Source organism: Octodon degus, unplaced genomic scaffold (assembly GCF_000260255.1).
Source record: "Octodon degus isolate 3935 unplaced genomic scaffold, OctDeg1.0 scaffold00077, whole genome shotgun sequence".
Lineage (NCBI taxonomy): Eukaryota > Metazoa > Chordata > Mammalia > Rodentia > Octodontidae > Octodon > Octodon degus.
The window spans coordinates 684,552-697,895 of NW_004524653.1; the positions used below are offsets into that span (position 1 = coordinate 684,552).

Below are 13,344 nucleotides of genomic sequence, written 5' to 3' on the forward strand. Positions count from 1 at the left end.
CCTCCAAAGAGCTTCCCTAACAGCCTCCAGTTCTGTCTCAAATGCTGCCGGCAACAACCCTCAGGTGGGCCTCTGGGTTCAGTTCAGCCTGGTGTAACAAGTTGGCCACCAGTTGGCAAGCGACCACACCAGGTGAGCTTCCGTCCCTTGTGGCGACGCAGAGGCATGTCATCTTATTTCTACCACTGAACCAGAAAGTAGAAGAAATATTCACCAAAAGGCTCCTGGTCCTGATGGGTTTCTTGCAACTACAGAGGCTCCAGTGTTTCCTGTGGCAGTAGAGTAGCGTGGGTGGGCCACCCTCCAGGGATCCTGATGCTCAAGGGTTTTTTTTTTTTAATTCACAAAAAATCTAATCAGTTAAGTAAATTAAAATATCCCAATTTTTGAGTAAGTGTATATCAGCAAAAATTTAACTTCTGCTGTAAATAATAACAGTGTCTGGTGTTTCCATTGTCAATCTACGCAGCAGAAGGAATAGTTGCGTTAAATCTCTAACTCACTAGGGCCCCATTCTATAAACTTCTTGCGAACTTCCCCAGCATCCTCTAGTAAAGTCTTATCAGTAGTTTTCCCATGGTTCATTGCAAATGGTTTCTACCCGTCTAATGCACAGAGACACCCATCTACATAACCTAATGCAATAAATGAGGGTCTACTTTTTCGTCTATATTTGGTGCCTCATCTGACCATCATGGGCACTGGCCTCATGAGAAACTCAAATAGGGTCATGGTTCTCCAGATGTTTGGATGGACAGGGCTCCCCGACACAGACTCCTCCAGGAACTTTTTTCAAGGATGATCCAGAGTCACAGCGCATCTTGTCTTACATATATATTTTTATGTATTTAGTACAGGTTCTCCCTACACAGCTCGACACTCAGAGCTCCTGTTTTCAGCCTCCCCAGCGCTGGGATTACAGGCATGTACCACCACACCCAGACTTGGTGGCCAGCTCAGTGCACCCAGGGGCAGGGCGGGTGCAGCATGCAGTACCGAGGATCGAACTCCAGTTCTTGGTGTCTTGTCATTATTGTTTGCAATAGCATGGATCAGTCCAGCTATTCCACAGGCATTGCTTAGGGTTTGCTTCCTGAAATACACTGATGATGTAATATCCTGTCCCTGAGATTCGATTTTTCCCCTCCTCTTCTGTTCTGAAAATTCAAACTTTTCTGTAATAAGGAAGGGAAGTCACATTACACAGACTGGTCTTGGTGCCATGCTACGGCGTTCAGGATCTGTTCCATATTCACCCACCGACAAATTGCCAGCTTGGATGCAGGCCTAATTGCTTGAGAAACTGGTCGGTAACCTCAGTGTTGGCCTCCAGAAGCAACCAGCGCTGACCCTCCTCGGCCACCACACCCGGCCCCTCTCCAGCTCTGACTGTTGCATGTACTCTGCAGGGGCTCTGTGACAGTGGCTTCACATATGTCCCCTCCTTAGATCCCACCGAAGCCATGCTACCCTTATGTTACAAGTGGGGAACTCAAGGCCCTGGGGGTACCCAGTGTGATGCGTTGCTTTCTAAAAGGGACCCTGACTTTTCCTCCATCCTCCTCTCACTGTACCATGGTCCACTGCAAAGTGACCGGGAAGTTCCTCCTGTCTGAGGATAGCGTTTGCTTCTCAATTCTTGGATCTGGGCTGGTCTTGGGCTTGGCTTTGGCTGACAGAATTTCTGGAAGTGATGGTGTCTAGAGGCAGCTGCCTCGAAGCTGCTCTCGCTTTTCTCCCTCCTCTTCCTCCCCTTCCCTTCTTTTTTCTCTTCCTCTTCCCCCACCCCATCTCTCTTGGACCCCATCTCCATCAGGAGAATGAGCTTGAGGAGAATGTGAGATACACCACCAGTTGTCCCTGTCACTTTAGACAAGTCAGAAGCACAACCCACAGCCCACCCAGCCACAGGCATAGATGCACTGGGCCCTGCTCAGGCGGACGCCCCATCCCACTGGTGGCTCAGGCTGAGACTACTCATAAGTGAGCTGCGGGGTGACTTGTTACACAGTGACAGGCAGCCAGTGCAGATCATCAGACCCCTCAGCTGAGCATCCAGGATCCCAGGTCCATGCCCCCGACTCTATACCTTGCACTCCCAGGAGGAGAGTAGCCCACGCAGCCCTCAGCGGCTAGAGCTGCTCGTCGTCTCTCTCACCTTCTGAGTCCCTCTTCCCGGGGACACACTAGGCCCTGCTGCACCACTGAGCCCCTGGCCTAGACTGGCTCTTGGGTTTCCTCCTCTTCCCAGGGTCCTGCTTGGTGACAGCGCCCTGCCGCAGCCTCCGATTCACCCTCGAGGCGCCACCGCAGCTGGCGTCACCCCAGCTCCTGTGTACAGCTCGTCCAGGACGTTGGCAGAGCCGGAGGTTTCTAAGCGGACATCTCAGCCATCCAGATATAAAACAGCTGTGAGGTTTAAAAATATCCACCACAGGCTGCCAGTGATACCAGGGCCCTGGCTCAAGGTGAAAACTCCAATGGGGAAGCAGGACTGTCACCATGAGGAGGGGTCTCCAGGCCAGGCCTCAGGGGCTTCAGGCAAGCCAGTAGCTGAGCCCGGGTCCCAGGGACCCTGGGGGAGGGGCACCACTCAGGCACACAGGGAGGGTCCAGGAAGCCCCTAAAGTCATCCCCCCAAGGCCCTCTTTTCTCTGTCATTAAGGCCTAGGAAGTCCTGTCCTGATTTCCCCTCAGAAGCTGTGTGGTCCCAGACAAGTGACATTGGCCCTTCAGCCTTGTTTTCCCCATCTGTCCAGTGGGCCCTGCCCACTCAGGGAACAAAGCGCTAAACAGAGCAAGGGCTGAATGGGCAAGTATGGAAGGGTGCTACCGGGAGGGCGATGCCTCCCCTCCCACGTGCAGTCCCTGTGCTCCCCACACCCCAGCCTGGGCCTGGCAGTCTGGACAGAGGACAGAGCCCCAGAACAGGGACTTGCTGCTGCTCCTCATGGTCCACCCCACTGAGGCCCCAAATGGAGGGTCACTGGCACATAGTAGGTGCTCAAGAAATGTTTGTCGAGAAAGAACGCTGTGGTGGCAGCTCCCATTTCACAGACATAAGGAGGCTCAGCCGGCACATATCGGAGCAGAACTCTCAGGGCTTGAGGGGACCGAAGCTTGCGGGGCAGTTTCTATCCAAGGACATAGGGGTAGGATTTGAACCCAGCTTCCCTGGCGAATGATACCCCATTCTCCTGTCTCAGACCCACACACAAGCTCTGCGGCCTTTGGGCACTCACACGAGCTCTCCGAGCTTTGCTTTCTGCCTCTGCTCTGCCTCCCTCTAGCCTCCGCATCCCCCCGGAGCTTGCACTGCAGTGGCCTCTGTAATGATTACTGGAATGGATAGAGGCTGAATCAGAGGCCCGCTGATTGGCTGTCTCTGGAAACACACTCCTTGTTCATTTTGTTTTATTTTTATTTTCCTTGTTTATTTTATTTATTTATTTACTTATTGTATTTTAGGGAATGGTCTAAATCGGACTTGTAGTGATCCGCCTGTTTACAGCCTCCCAAGAGCTGGGATTACAGGTACACACCACCGCACCCAATCTCAATTGCCATCTCAGCGCACCCCGGGGCCGGGACCGGCATGGCAGGCCTAGGGATTGAACCCCCAGCCCCTGCGCCTGCTTACAGGCACTTCAATCTGCTGAGCTATGTGGCCCGCCCTCCTTATTTTATTTATTAAAGAATGAGGGAACTGCAACCTAGCAGAACATACCCTGGGTTTATGCCGAAAGGATGAGAACCTCCCTCCACAGCACCCTGCCTTCAAGGAACTTTGTCCTATTTCAAAAAGTCCCCAAGTTACTGTGACTCCCAGGCTGGTCGTACTCTGGGTCCCACCCCAGGCTGGGTGGTGGGCATCGTGGACTCTGGCTCCTACCTCTGCTTGTGGTGATGGGAAGCTTCCCGTCCCCCTCAGTGCGCCAGGAGCCTGTGCTCTGTGGGCTCTGGGAGACCCTGTGACCAGCTGGCCCTGTCCCCACCCCCAGGGTGCCCTAAGGTTCTGAGAGACCCACTGGGAGTCCAAGGAGGTAGCCATCCATGGAACACGGGGCACATGTGACACCCAGGTTCATACTGGGCTTCCGGTTCATCCTGGTCTGCCCTCCAGAGCCCGGCACCTCAGCCCGGATGCCCATGTGGCTATCCCAGGGGCACCTGTGCATAGATGGTGCCCCTGCTGTGTCACCCAGTTTGGCTGTGAGCAGGGGCAGAGCGGCACTGCCAGCCTTGTTCATGAAAACAGAGTTGGCCCTTACACAGAGCAGCCGGGAACACATTGTCACTGGGGGCAGCCTGTCTGGGCGTGTGGCTCCTGGCTGCTCCTGAGAGAGGATGGTGATTTTTACAGATGTCTGCCTGCCCTTCCTGCCAATCCCAGAGGCCTCTGTGAAGCCAGGCTGGCCGGCGGCGTGTCAGGGGAAAGCTCACCCCAGAATCCAAGGCCAGGGCTGGAGGACGAGGGGGCTGGGCTCCACCAGGAAAAGCAGAGGGACAGAGCTGGCTTCAAGGGACTTGGCTTGGGCTCTGCCTGTGAGACCCTAAGGCAGCCCCTTGCTCTGCCACCAGCACTTGAAAGTCTTAATCCTTTTAAACAAAGTTTTCACCTTCTAGGGCTGGCTCTGGGACCCTCATTCTGGGAGAGGATCTGGGGGCTTAGGAGCTGGGCTCACGGCTCCAAGATTGCTGAAAGGGCTTCAGAAGGGAGCAGAACAGAGCTGTGAACAGCCCCCACCCATCCTCACCCCCACATGGGGCTGGGGCCACCCCAAGTTCATGCACGCCTGCGGCTGCTAGACTATAATGTTGCATACCACGGTGGGTGTACACACACACACACACACACACACACACACACACACACACACACACGAGCTCACAGATAGCAGCTGATCAATTCATCCATGTTTTCTGCCCTGGGAGAGTGGTGGGGAGACTGACAGGCCAACCAGCACCCCAGGACCATGAGGACATGGGAGGGGCATCGAGAACAGAGGAGTCCCCTGTGGCCCAGCTCCTGAGGAAGGGAGTCTCCTCCCTCCCTGAGGATCCAGTGCCTATAGCCGCCTTGAGATGTGCTTTGCATTGTGCCCATTATAAGGATGGTAAGGCCGAGGCTGCTTGCTAGCAGCAAGACGGTTACACCAAAGGAACGCGTGAGACACACCTGGCGTCCTGGCCCACAGGCCTCTCTGTCCCAGCCCCACTCCCACTCTGAAGGGTTTGTCCCCGAGCTGCTGCACATGTGGCGGGGAGAGCAGGATCCTCCCTGTTACCTGCCTGTGGTGCCGGTCGGGGCTAGGTCATCGCTAGGCCCTCAGCCTACTCTTAAGCCCCTAGCCTCCTCCCAAAGGCCCATGGCCAAACTTTTCCTGTTACTTTGATACTGGGCATTAAATCTAGCAGCCTCACACTGAGATCTGTCCCCAGGCCTATTTAATTTAATGTAAATTAAATTATTTTTATAGTACTAGGGGTTGAATCCAGAGCCTTTGCACTGAGCCACACCCTTAACTTTTTGTTGTTGTTTGACTTGGTCTTATTAAATTGCTGAATAGGGGCCAGGGAGATGGCTCAGTAGAATAAGCACTTCCTTGGCAAGCACAAGGCTCTGAGTTCAATCCCCGGTTCTGCCTACATAAATAAATTAATTGCTGAATTGCTCAGGCTGGGCTTAAACTGGCAATCATCCTGCCTCAGCCTCCCAGAGTACTGGGATGACAGGTTGTCCTTTGACCCCACAGACCAGACACTTGCAAAGGACTGACCCCCAACTGATGCCCAGGTCAGGACTCCCCGGTGGGGCTTGGAGCAGGGACAACGAAGCACTCTTGGCCTTCCCAAGGCTTGGCGGTGGTGGGAGTCCCAGGAACCTTCCCCAACTTCAGCTTCCCTTGGGCTTCCCAGTGGAGGGCCCTTTCCCCCCACCACCAACAAAAACAATCTCCCAAGGGAGCCATCTGGCAGTGCCTGCTCCTTTGGGGTCTCCAGCCGCAGCCTATGGATCCCTGGCATGTGTGGGGTGCAGGCAGGCCTGCCACAACCCACTGCCACGCTGAGCCTGTGCAGACCCCGCTGCCCAGGCCTTATTTGGTCAGAGCTTTGCACAGGGCCACCAGTGACGGGATCCCTGGAGGTGCTAAGCCGCCCAAGGGCCGCCTGGCCTCCTCCTTGGCCTGGTGTCGGCCAGGGTGGCAGATCCAGAGCAGGAGATCCCGCCAGGCCCAGCACGCGGCTTCCCTCGGCTGCCAGCCCACCGGAGAGGGATTCCCCACTCTTGCCTATATAAGGCCGAAGCAGGCAGCAGCGGGTGCCGGCAGAACCCAGGCCTGCAGTGTTGTCGCAGGAGGGACTTTGGCACCCGGCAGCGTGGCCTCGGGTGCTGCAGAGACCTGGCAGGGGGTTGTTTGACAGCTCTGACAGCGCCAGCCTTGGCTCAGCCAGGCATGTGACGCTCAGCTGCTGCCTCCCAGGGCTTGGGCAGCCGGCCCTGGGGGAGGAGACCTGAGCCCAACCAGGCCTGTGCGAGGGAGGCAGCAGGCTCGGGACCCCTCGGGCCTCAGTCTCCTCCCTGACAGGAGCAGAGGGTCTTGGGTAGCAGGAAGAGACGTAGAGGGGGAGCTGGGGTCCTGCTGTGGGCCAAGAGCTGAGAGCAGACTGTTTCTGGCCTCTCGTTCACATCACAATGCCAAGGCACCAGGCACTCTCTGGGCCCTGCAGGGGCTGGGAGAGAAATCAGTGCCTGACTCTGGCTCTTTCTCTTGCCGCTGGGGACCAAACATGCTCAGTCCAGGCCCCACCCCCCGAGCACAGAGCACCAGTGTGGAGGCAGCCTGTCCCCCTGAGAAAGATGCTCCTTCCAATAAGGAGCTGAGGTCCGATGGCAAGAAGGCTCCGGCCCTTGGAAGGAGGGGTGGGTGCTCCCACAGAGGAAATGACATGTGCAAAGGCCCTGGGGTAGTGGGGTGCCGGATCCCACCTCAGACAGCTTGTGGGGCCGACTCGGCTAGGAAGAGTGGAGGCAGAAGCATAGGCAATCTCAGGAGCATCGAGGGCCTGTGCAGCGAGGGGTTTTTCCTAAGAGTCGTAGGAAGCCGCCCGGAGGCAGAGAGCTAGCCCGGATGTTGGGAATCTTAGAGGCTCTGTGGGCCAGCTGTCTGCCCTCTTGGGAGTGCTGAGTGTTCACTTTCTCATCTGATTTTCAGTCCTTGTTTCCATTTAACCAAATCAGAAACTGAGGCTCCTGAGACAGAGCAGCTACCCAGGATGGGACAAACGTGGCCCTCCTGGTTTCTGAAGTTGCAGGTAATGCCAGGTCCTGTCCCCACCTCCTGCCATCTTCCCATCTCTCCCCAGCATCCTCCTGCCTGACAGCGATGCAGAACCCCAGGAAACCCCTCAATTCCAGTAGATAGGATGGTCGGGTGCCCCCTACACCCCAGCTTAGCAGGAGCTCAGGTCGGCCAGGGCACCCAGGCCCCCCAAGTCCTCCACACCTGTGCTGGCCCTGCATCCTGGGTCTTGCCCTGCCTGGGAAGGAGGGCACCAGGGTGCCACCCTCTGCTCCTGAAGCGGGCACAGGCCCAGAAACATCCCTGCCAGGGCTAGCATTCCAGGCAGAGATGCTGAGTCACACAGCGCTGCCTCAAGTGCAGACACTGTGACTAGCCCTTGGTTGGCCCGTCCCTCCAAGAGGACAGAGGCAACGGCAGTGCTAGCCAAGGTTTGCAGGCTGCCAGGCCCCTGCAAGAGCTGTGCCCCCTTCCTGGAGTGTCAGAGCATGGGGAGGAAGGGCTGTTATTGTACAGACAGGAAGCAAAGCCCAGAGAGGTAGAGGCAGCTGCCCTCCCTGGGTCACACAGCAGAAGGCTGTGGAGAAAGTTGGCTGCAGACCAGCCCAGCGGGCAGATGCTCTGCAGGTGGTGAGGGGAGTTTAAGCTTAGTGCAAGAAGTCACCGGAGGTTTCTGGGCCTCTTCCAACACCATGGGGCAGGGGTGACCTCCAGGGTGGCCTGTTACTCACCTGACCTGTGCCAGGTACTGCTGTGGATGCTAAGTGGCAGCACAGATGAGGCAGACATAGCTTGGGCCATAGTTGCACACTCGGGGTCCAGCACTGACAGAAGGAGAAGAGTCTGTGTCCGGGGAGAGTGCTGTGGTCCCCCTGATGGAAGGACATTTGGGGCTTCTGTGAGGACGCAACACTGCCCAGTGTGCTGCTCACCAGCTGCCCGCTCTGCCACGCTCTGGCCTGCCTTCCTGAAGCCCTTTCCACTTCTTCCTTGCTGCCAAGTTTTGTTAGACCAGCAACACACCTTGCCCTGGGGATACCCGTGATTGCTCTCCTCAGGGCTCCCCACTGCCCTCTGCCACATGCTGGTCTTCCTAGCATCCCTTGTAGCTGGTGGAAACCATGTGACCCAGTCAAGCCAGTGAGAACAAAGCCCTCTCCTTGTTGGCCTTGTGCTTTCGCTGTGAGGTAGGAGCTCAAGAGCAGCGGAAGTAACAGTTGTAAGAGCGAGCACACTGGGTGGCTACAGAGTGTGGTAGGGACCTGGGTCCTTCCTGGATGAAGAAGACTTAAAGCCAGGTGGTATGGCTTGCTTCTAGTTGTCTACCCAACGCCTCATGCAGTCACTGGGGTGGGCTTCTAGAGTTTACGCTCAATTTATAATCAAATCCTGGGATTATGGGTGTGAATGCTACACCCATGGCTAGCCCAGATGCAGAATAAGGAAGGGAGAGAGGCTCGGGGCGCTGCAGCTGTCGCCCACTGCTCCTCCCTTTGCTTTCTGCTGTTTGCTGCTGCCATAAACTGTTGCCTCTGCCCTGTGCCACCCTGCCATGGAGCCAACTGAGTATGGACGGAAACCTCCACAAACTGTGAGCTAAATAAGCCTTTCCTTCCTTAATTTGGGGTGTTGGGTATTTTGTCCCACCAACAAGAGAAAAGTAACTGAGACACCACGCAACTATCAAGAAAGATGTGCTCAAGAACAGGAAGGAGAATGGGACACCTGTGCTCTCCAGGCTGGTGGCCAGCTGTCCCCAGATGAACATGTCAAGGACAGGGACAGGAAGCAGCCCTCCAAGGGTGCAGGAAGGGAGTAAGAGGATGCTCTAGGCCACTGGTAGCGAGCCTCTTAGACACCAGGCACCCATCTATAGCCCACGCCCACTTATTTATCACAAAGTACCCATGCTGCAATTAAACCTGAATACTGAGGTTTTCATGGAGAGAAAGCAACTTTTATCCGATGCGTGGCTGCTGGGCTGGCTTGGCTCAAGTATAGACAGAGGGGGCTCTGCGTCATTCCCCTGCCTTGCCCGCAGTGGCAGGGTGTGGCACAGAGCACATGGCCCCAAGCTGGAGAATGCTCACAGTCCAGCTCCCAAGGAACAAGCTCCACCCCTGATCACCATCTCTAGGGTGTTCCAGCACCAGGGGCTGGGAACATGGAACCTGAGACCTACATGGCCAGAACAGCATGAGGCATTTCAACCAGGTGGTGCAGGGGTGGGCCAGGAAGTGGCACGGCTCCATGGGTAGAGGGATGAAGGACAGCCATTCTAGAGGAGCAGGAAAGCTGCGACCATGTCCTGCAGCTGCTCCTTAGAGCCACCAGAGCTCCAGGTCCAAGAGCGCAGAGGTCCTACTCGCTTGGCCAGAAGGGTTCAGCCAGCGCATCTGTGGGAAACCCTCAGGTGCCTGAGTGCGGGGCGGTGGGGACTTCTGCGGAGGACACACAATGGAGGAGAAGCTGAGGGCATGTAGGTGGGCAGTAGGGCGCCTGCATCTGGGGTGGCCCAAGCAGGACAGGAACGGCGGGGTTTGGCTGGACCTGTAGGAGGATTCATGCATTTGACCTGGGGACAGAGGAGCAGGAAGAGGAGAAAGGAGAGGGGGGCCAGAAATCCCAGAGATCCCAGCAGGGACACTGAGGCCAGCCCTGGGGGAGGGGTCAGGTGAGACCCCCATCACCTCAGCCACCTTGCCAGTGCCCAAAGGAAGCCCCTGTGCATGGTCCCCAAACTCCCAGCATTCCCAGGCATCCCTATGACCATGACCACCTTCATGTGGCCTGTACTTTGCTTCCTATTTTTCTTTAAAAATAACTCACTCTGGTTTTGGTTTTCCAAATATGTTTATTTTTAAAGGGAATTCTCTTGCACTGGCCCACGTGGAGATCCACATTGCTTGCACAGGAGAGAGCTCCAACAACCGACACAGTGAGGACAGGTGCCTTCACTGCGCAGCAGCATCTGAGGCTGTCGCCAGGTGCGCTGTACTGTCACCCGCCTGCTCCCTCAGACAGAGAGAGACCCACAGGCTCTGGCCTGCAACGAAGATGCCTGGCCACCAGGCTGGTTGAGAAGGGTAGAAAAATCAAGTGGAAAAAAATCCTGTGTCTCACGTGAGCTTCCCCAAGTCACGGCTGGCTCAGATTGCGGGGCTCCACGGTCATCCTGGCCAACCTGTTGTTTGGAGATGGGGAGACTGTGGCCCCACAATAGTAGCTGTGGCTCCCCCAAGAGTTTGCTGCATGTGCACACTCACACTGGCCTTGCTGTGTACGAATTCCCCTGGGAACCCTGAGAGCACCTCGCAATTTCACCAGCGCCCCTGGGCCCCAGGTGCTGAGCGGTCGCTCTCCTTCCTTTCAGACCTGTGACCTCAAGGTCCCCCACACCGCTGCCAGGGGGTTCCCCGAGCTTGTGGGCCTCCGGCCAGTGAGGAGGAGCACTGAGTCCATTCCCTGGGCAAGCAGAGTGTGCACTGCTCGGTCTGTGGACCGAGCCCAGCCACCTGGAGACGGCCACCAAGGGCCGGTCACCAAGGCGGTGGCTGGTCCACATTCCTGGACTGCAGGCCAGGGCATGCCTACGGGGCAGCCGGCTCAGCTGGGTTCGGCTCGCATTTCCCACCAGGAAGACGGAAAAGGAGGCTTTTGTCTTCAGACCACATGCGGGTGACAGCACACCCCCACGGAGCTGCGTCACCTTCTCTTTAGGTGACAACTCTACCTTTGCATTACCAAGGAGCAGTGTGAGGGCAGGGGGTCCCAGAGCTGCAGGTGGGGGTCCCACTTTGCACTTCGGACCGAAGAAGGGCCAGGCTCCTGGCTGTCAGCATGTGGCTCGTGACGTGGAAAGGGTCAGGAGTTAGTAGATGCCCGTACTTCAAATAGCCAGAGTGCTTCCCAGACATTGCCAAGGCACGCTGGGCTTTCATTTCTTCCTCCTCCCTCTTTTAAATGTCACCCCTAGGGACACTGGTGTCCCCAAGGTCATCTCTTTAGCTACAAACCCACCACAAGGAACAGGCTGGGTCCAAGGCGAACCAGCTGTGAGGAATCTCTTTCACGCACAGGTGGACCTATACAGCTCTTGCCCCCGGCACTGCACTGGACCTTCAAGAGACACCAGAGCCCACGCTGGCCTCTCTCCTGGGTGCTGCTGTGAGCCGCCAGCCTGCCCTGTGTCTTCCACATCTGCACCTCCCACATAGGGGTGGCCACTCCAGTGGGGACAGTCCCAGACACCTCAGGACATTTCTCAGTGCCTTGGGAAGCTGCCCAGCGCCCCTGGAGAGCACATCACCCCCAGGGAGGACCCAGCTCTGGACCTTGCAAACCACACCCCTGCGGGTTGGGCTCCTGCCCGTTTGTGGCCGTCCTTTCTGAACTCTGTAGCAGTGCTGGCTTTGAAAATGGGCAAGCTGAGACACGCTAGGCTCAGAGTGTCCAGTGGGCCAGGTGTGGTGGTGCATGCCTGCATTGGAGTTCCAGCACTCTAAGAGGCTGAGGCACGAGGGTCAAAAGTTCAAGCCTAGGGCTAGGAGATGGCTCAGTGGAATAAGTGCTTCCCTGGCAAGCGCAAGGGTCTGAGGTCAATCCCCGGTTCTGCAGAGAAAAAAAAAAAAAAAAGTTCAAGCCTAGCCTGGACAATTTAGTGACTTAAGCAAGATCTTATCTCAAAAAAAAAAAAAAAATTAAAAGAGAGGGGGACGCAGCTCCTTGCAAAATCCCTGGATTCAATTCCTGGCCTGTCTGTCTGTCTGACTGACTGACTGACTCTCTGTGTCTGATGGCTTCTCTTGATATGTGAAGTCATGCAGGTCCCCACAGCAGGCTCCAGCCCCCACCACCAAGGCAACTCCTCTGCCCTGAGGCCATGGCTCTGTTCCTCTTCCCTGAATCCCATGCCTCAGGGTCCACGGCTGTGCTCTGACCAGCTCCTGTCCCCGCCCCTTGTCCCTCACAGTCCCTCTCCCTGCTCTCCTACCCTCATTGCCTTTTCTTCTTTATTTCATATCATTTTTGAGAGAGTCTCCCTGTCTCAAAGTTGCCCAAGCTGGGCTTGAACTTGCGGCACTCCTGCCTCAGTTTCCCACAGTGCTGGGATGGCAGGCATGGCTTCCTTTTCTTCCATTGTCCCCTTGCTGTGTATTTACATGTCTCCCTCCAGCTCCCTGCAGTGCCAGCCCCACAGGGCAGGGCCTTCTCAGACTCCTCCCATCTCAGTCCCGATTGCAAGCCCCAAGTGGTGCTCTCAGCACTCTAGGAGGCTGAGGCAGGAGGAGGATGCTCAGGGAGCGCTGGGCTTGGCAGCAGACCAGGTGGCTTCCTCCGGGCCTCAGCCATGGGGAAGGCAGAGGGCCTTCAGGGATGCCGTGGAGCCCCATTCAGGCTTTTGACTTCCCACCAGACTCTGGGGAAGGACCTTCCCTTCCTCCCTCCACCAGAAGCAGCCTTGGCTCCCCTACAGGACCTGGCCTTAGATACAGCAGGCAGGCGGGCAGGTTGCTGTGGCCACAGCCTTGCAGGGGGAGGAAGAGGCAGCTCTGATTAAACGTGTTTCTTCACCCCAGCCTGGGAAACAGGAAATGTGGTGAAATGAGCCACAAAAAGGCTGGGAGGTGCCCACAGGGCAGGTCACCCGGTGCTGACTGGAAGAGGGCTTGAGACAGATCCTTAAGCTAAGCCCAGGCTCTCTAGGGTAGGTTTTAAGACAAAAGGGCTTGGGCCAGTTTAGGTTTTCAAAATAGGTGCTGCCTGGTGCACACTGCCTGAGCTGGAGCCCTGGGATCTCCTTGTCCCCCAGGCAGAATGGGTAGCTGATGGCTGGGCATGGCCCAGAGCAGAGGACAGGCCCAGGGCAGGCCAGGCTTGGTCACTGCTGTGATGCTCATGGGTCCAAGCAAACGGAATGTTCTGCCCCTAGCCAGGTTGGGGTGGATCCCAAGCTTGCAGTCCCAGCACTCTGGGAGGCTGAGGCAGGAGGATTGCAAGTCTGAGTTCAGCCTAGGCATCTTAGCATCTTAGCGTTAAT

The 13,344-nt window shown here is 56.5% G+C and overlaps 1 pseudogene; it reads right to left on the minus strand.

Moving 5' to 3' along the window:
* Nucleotides 1–461: 461 nt before the first annotated feature.
* On the minus strand, nt 462–1,492 carry LOC101566978 (annotated as a pseudogene).
* Nucleotides 1,493–13,344: the final 11,852 nt, after the last annotated feature.